The sequence below is a fragment of the Dipodomys ordii genome, unplaced genomic scaffold, assembly GCF_000151885.1.
Source record: "Dipodomys ordii isolate 6190 unplaced genomic scaffold, Dord_2.0 Scaffold23, whole genome shotgun sequence".
Taxonomy (NCBI): domain Eukaryota; kingdom Metazoa; phylum Chordata; class Mammalia; order Rodentia; family Heteromyidae; genus Dipodomys; species Dipodomys ordii.
Window position 1 is genome coordinate 1,881,360 of NW_012267239.1, and position 6,139 is coordinate 1,887,498.

The 6,139-nt window shown below is 41.0% G+C and overlaps 1 protein-coding gene across 1 annotated transcript in view; it reads left to right on the plus strand.

The window, feature by feature from the left end:
• Nucleotides 1–502: 502 nt before the first annotated feature.
• Nucleotides 503–6,139, plus strand: part of Pisd (phosphatidylserine decarboxylase) — a 28,909-nt gene continuing 23,272 nt past the window's right edge. Inside the window, exon 1 of the mRNA XM_013014413.1 lies at nt 503–550. The gene's annotated coding sequence lies outside the window, so the exon portion shown is untranslated. The remainder of the gene's footprint in view (nt 551–6,139) is intronic.

Sequence of the window (6,139 nt, forward strand, 5' to 3'; positions counted from 1 at the left end):
TGGAGTTTAAAGTTTGGTATTGATATTCATTCCTCTAGTGCTGTTCTTTCTACTAAGGATTATTTTTGCTATTGGGGGTCTTTTATTCCATATGAATTTTTGGATTGCTTCTTCTGTTTCATTGAAGAATGAACTTGGGATATTGATGGGTATATTGAATTTGTAGATAGCCTTTGGCAGTATTGCCATTTTCACACTGTTAATCTTCCCAATCCCAGGATCATGGGAGGTTTTTCCACTTCCTTAGTTGTGCTTTAATTTCCTTTTTCATGTTTTTAAAGTTTTCATCATAGGGGTCCTTCACTTCTTTGGTTAAGTTAATTCCTAGGTATTTTATTTTTTGAGGGGCTATTATAATTTTTTTTTTATTACAGGTTCCAGGAAAGTTCATACTGCTTCTGCCCGATCCTTGTACCTGCTGCGCCCCTTCCCCATTCTACTGTTGACAGGTGGCGGGTATGCAGGGTACCGGCAGTATGAGAAATACAGGGAGCAGGAGCTGAAGAGGCTGGGATTGGAGATTCCACCCAAACTGGCCGGTCACTGGGAGGTAGGCAGAAGGCAGAACTGCCTTGCGGCCTCGTCCTGCACAGCTGTCTGTCACTCTAAACTGCCCCAAAGTAGAAATGTTGAATAAGTCACAATTGCTTTATGGAAGCCCGTGACTCCAGTGGGTTGGGCCAGATGCAGGAGCCACAAGTTTGGTGTCATGTCAAGCTTCTCTCCTGTCCTCCCACCTACTCCTGGTCTCCTAAAGGCCTGAGTAGAAATTTCCTGCTGTTGACATCCTCAGAGCTTATGCTTGCTTTGGTGCGGACACTTTGGTTCTTCTGCCGTTCTTCTCTTGTTGGTTTGAGAAGGCTGAAAGGACTGGGTTTTTGTGATGTGGATTAGTTTCCACCAGGAACCAGACTACAATGATCAAATTTCCTTATTATCATTGTTCAAAATGCTCCCCACCACTCACACTCAAAAAGTAGGGGCAACCTGCAATGATTGTTGACCACATATGTAGTCCATCTAAGGTTGATAAATATGGAAAACATACAGAAGTAAAAATTGTTTTCACTTCATAATTTAATCAAGAACTCTCAAATAGCAAAGGAGCAGTGTTAGAGCCCAGTGACCTAGGGAAGAGCAGGGAACACTGAGACTTCCCATGTGGAATGGAGTAATGTGTTTGGATTTCCTCATGACCTTCTCCAACTCATTGACATGTCTCAGCTGAGTCCAATCTAACAGCACTTTCATTGGTGGGTAGTTGTATCCTGATGTTGAGTTCCAGCCAGGGCTTTGGTGACTATGTGAATTGGGTACGTCACTTTTTTCCTACCTTCTCTTTTTTATTTTTTTTAAACATTCAGGATTTATTTATTTGATACTGAGGGTTTAAATTAAGAGCCATGGTGTTTTACCACGTGAGTCTTGCTCCAATATCAGTACTTCTTTTTTTGAGGCAAGATCTCATAAATCTTTCTGTCTCTATCATCCTATTCATTGGTATTACAGTTGTGTGCCACCACACTCAACTCTTTTGTGCTTGTTGTAAACGTTTAATTGGAATATAACTTTGAGATTCCATTCAGCTCTAGAATAGTTTGTCTAGAAATCTTTGTTGCCATTGGAATTGCATGTTACATAATGAACTTTCTTCCAAAATTCTTTTGAGGTTTTTTTTTGAATATTTTCTTCTAGTAGAATGCAATGTAAAGATTTTACTTGTTTTTGTGGGTTTTTGGCGCTCAGGATTGAACTCAAGGCCTCATGCATGCTACGCAAGTGCTGTGCTCACTGAGTATATACTCCCAGTCCTTTTAAATTTTATTTTGAGACAGATCTTCCTGATTTGCCCAGGATTGAACTCAAGGCCCCATGCATGCTATGCAAGTGCTGTGCTCACTAAGTATATACTCCCAGTCCTTGAGACAGATCTTCCTGATTTTCCCAGGCTGGCCTTGAACTTATAATTATTCTGCCTCAGCCTCCCAAGTACCAGTGATTACATACCTGCACCACCACTCCTGGCAGATTTCATTTGATTGCTGAGAGTCCTATAAAACTGTGACTTAGCCAACTGCACATGCAGATTAACTCATGCACCTGCCCCTGGCCTGTTGTTACATTCTTGGACTTTATAATAATTTAACCCCAGATTGAAAAACCAAACCAAAACAGAGTTTTCTGGTATTACATCACAGAATCCTTCGATGAAGAGTCAAGTGACTGTGAGTCACACTTTCCGAGTGTGGTGTGCTTTTGCCTTTGATTGTTCCTCTGACAACACCCATCTCCATTAGGCAAGTACAGTCCTAACCATGGGTAGTGCAGGGCTATAACTGTCTGACCCTGTGCAAGTTCATGATCAAAGCTGGTGTCATGGTGACTCATCCTGGGGTGAGCTGGTATGTTCCTGGGAATTGCCACTCTTTTCAAAAGCATCCCTGGAGTTGGAGATTAAACTCAGTGGGAGAGCCATTTGCCTGGCAAATACAAGGCCCTGAGTTCAGTCCTCAGCTGGGGGGGCGGGGGAGGGCGGGGAAGGAAAAGCATACTGAGAAAATCTGAGTTTGAAAGATCTCAGCTCCTCAAGTAGCTACAATTATATGTATGGGTTGCTGGCACTTGACTTTTTCTTTTTTAATTTTATTTTATTGTAAAGATGCTGTACAGAGGAGTTACAGTTACATGAATAAGGCAATGAATGCATTTTTTTTTTTTAGTCGGTCGTGGGGCTTGAACTCTGGGCTTGGGCACTGTCCTTGTGCTCTTCAGCTCAAGGCGAGTGCTCTACTGCTTAAGCCATAGCGCCACTTCTGGTTTTCTAGTGGTTTATTGGAGATAAGAGTCTCATGGACTTTCCTGCCTGGGCTGGCTTTGAACTGTGATCCTCAGATCTCAGCCTCCTCAGTAGCTAGGATTATAGGCGTGAGCCACCGGTGCCTGGTTGAATGCATTTCTTGTCAAGCATTGTTACCCCTTTCCTTGTTGTTTTCCCATGATCCCTCCCCTCCCCACCTCCATCATTCCCCCCCACCTTAAGTTGTAAAGTTCATTTCCAATTTACTGTCTTTTTTAAAAATAATTTTTATTTTGATTAAGTGATTCCATAAATTTCACACTATTGAGAGATAATGATAGTTAAAGTCACAAACACATTCTAACCTTCATGAGGCAAATTGCCATTATTGTGGTGTATAAAGTTTGTGAATTCTAAGAGCTTTGACAATACAACTAGTTCTTCCACATAGGTGGTATGTATATTTCTTTTCTTTTGCTTAGTAGCTGTTCCCTCTTTCCTGTTCATTCCCTCCCTCCCATCACTGCCCTTGAATTGCTTAGTTCATTTTCATCAATGTCCAGTGCAGCTGATGGGCCCCTCTGTTGTATGTTTTCCCATTTCCCTCTGATTCTGTGTCCTCCTCCTATACCACGTATACCATATATGTGGTCAAGAACGTGGGGATCATTTAGTAATGGTAGGACAAGTGGAGGTCCTTTGTTTCTCAAGCCCTGTTTACTTTGTGGTATCTCCTTGCATTTTGTATTTAACATCCACATATCAGGGAGACCATGTGCCATTTGTCTCTTTGTTCTTGGCTTACCTACCCAAAATGATTTTTTCTAGTTTTATCCATTTTCCTGTGAATGTTATTATTTTGTCCTTTCTAATGGCTGCATAATATTCCATTGTTTGTAGATACCACAGTTTTTTGGATCCATTCATCTGTAGTGGGGTATCTGGGTTGTTTCCATATCTTGGCTACTGTGAACAGTGCTGCAATGAACATGGAGGTGCATGTGTCGTTGTATCCTGGTTGCTGTTGCTTAGGGTAGATACCTAGGAATGGTATGGCTGGGTCATGGCGGAGGTTTATATTTAGCTTTCTGAGGTACCTCCAGACTGCTTTCCAAAAGTGGTTGTATTAGTATACATTCCCACCAGCAGTGCAGTAGGGTTCCTCTTTCTCCATATCCCCTCCAGCATTTGTCATTGGCTGAATTTAGGATGTAGGCCATTCTGGCTAGGATAAGGTGGTATCTAAGTGTTGTTTTTATTTGCATTTCCTTTACAGCCAGGGATGATGAACATTTCCTCATGTGTTTCTTTGCCATTTTTATCTCTTCTTCTGAGAATTCTCTCTTTAGTTCCCTGGTTTGCTAGGTTTGGGAGAGATTCGTTTCTTGAGTTCCCTGTATACAGTGGATATTAGTCCCTTGTCTGATACATTGCTAGTAAATATTTTTTCCCAGTTATTTGGCTATCTTTCTACTTTGGTTGCTATGTCTTTAGCTGTGCAGAAACTTTTTATTTTAAGGTGTCCCGTTTGTCGAGTCTTTCTCCAATTTGTTGTGACCCTAGAATTCTGTTCAGGAAGTTTCTACCTGTGCCTGTAAGTTCAAGTGTCTCGCCTACTCTGTCCTGCAGTAGTTTTAGAGTTTCAGGTTTGATGTTAAGGTCTTGAATCCATTTTGAGTTGATGTTAGTACATGGTGACTGGGGTAGTTTTCCACATGTGGCCACCCAGTTTTCCCAGCAGCAATAGTTGAAGAGGTTATGATACTTCCACTGTATGTCTTTGGCTCCTTTGTCAATTATCAGCTGACTGTAAGCGTGTGGTTTTATTTCTGGATCTTCTAATCTATTTCATTGGTCTTCAGGTCTGTTTTTGTGCCAGTACCATGCTGTCTTTGTTGTTACGGCTCTATGAAAAGTTCGAAGTTCAGAATCATGATCCCTCCTGTGTTGTTGTTTTTGCCTAGAATTGCTTTTTTTGCCTAGAATTGCTTTGGCTATCTAGATTTGTTGTTCCATATGAATTTTTGGATTTTTTTTCTCTATTTCAGTAAAGTACATCATGGGGATTTTAATGGGAATTGCATTGAATTTATATATCAATTTTGGCAGTATGGCCATTTTCACTTTATTAATTCTGCCTATCCAAGAACATGGAAGGTCTTTCCATTTCCTGGTGTCCTCTATGATTTCTTTCTTTAGGCTTTTATAGTTTTCACTAAGTAGTTCCTTTACATTGGTTAGGTTAATTCCTAGATATTTTATTGACTTATTTTTTTTTGAGGTTATTGTGAATGGGGTTGTTTCCTTGATTTCCTTTCTGCTTGTATGTTGTTGGTATACAGAAAGGCAACTAATTTTTGTGGGTTAATTTTGTATCCTGCTACTTTGCCAAAGTAGTTTAAGTTCTAAGAGTTTCTGGGGTGGAGTTTTAGAGATCATTGAGGTATAATATATCATCTGCAAAAAGAGATAGTTTAATTTCTTCCTTCCCTATGCAGATCCTTTAATGTCTTTTTCTTCCTTATTGCTCTGGCTAAGGATTCCAGAACTATATTGAAGAGGAGTGGTGAGAGTAGGCATCCTTGCCTTGTTCCTGATTTTTTTTGGGGGGGAGGGGTTATGGTGGGGCTTGAACTCTGTCCCTCAGCTCTTTCAGCTCAAGGCTAGCGCTCTACCACTTGAGCCACAGTGCCACTTCCTTGTTTCTGATTTTAGGAGAATTGATTGTAGTTTTCCCCATTAAGTATAATATTGGCTGTTGGTCTGTCGTATATGGATTTTATTGTTTTAAGGAATGTTCCTTCTATTCCTATCTTCTCCAGTGCTTTTAACATGAATGATTTTTTTTTTTTTTGCCAGTCTTGGGGCTTGAACTCAGGGCCTGGGCACTGTCTCTAAGCTTCTTTTTGCTCAAGGATAGCACTTTATCACTTGAGCCACAGCACCACTTCCAACTTTTTCTGTGTATGTGGTACTGAGGAATCGAACCCAGGGCTTCATGCATACTAGGCGAGCACTCTATCACTAAGCCACATTCCCAGCCCGAATGTTGTATTTTATCAAAAGTCTTTTCCACATGAGGTTCTTGACCTTGGACCTGTTGATGTGATTAATTATTTATTGATTTACGTATGTTAAACCATGCCTGCATCTCTGGGATGAAGCCTACTTGATTGTAATGTATAATTAAAAAAAAAAAGTTTCTGGATTCTGTTGGCTAAATTTTTTTTGTGGGGGGGGTCCTGTCATGGGGCCTGAACTCTGGGCCTGGGTGCTGTCCCTCAGCTCTTCAGCTCAAGGCTAGCGCTCTACCCCTTGAGCCACAGCGCCACTTCTGGCTTT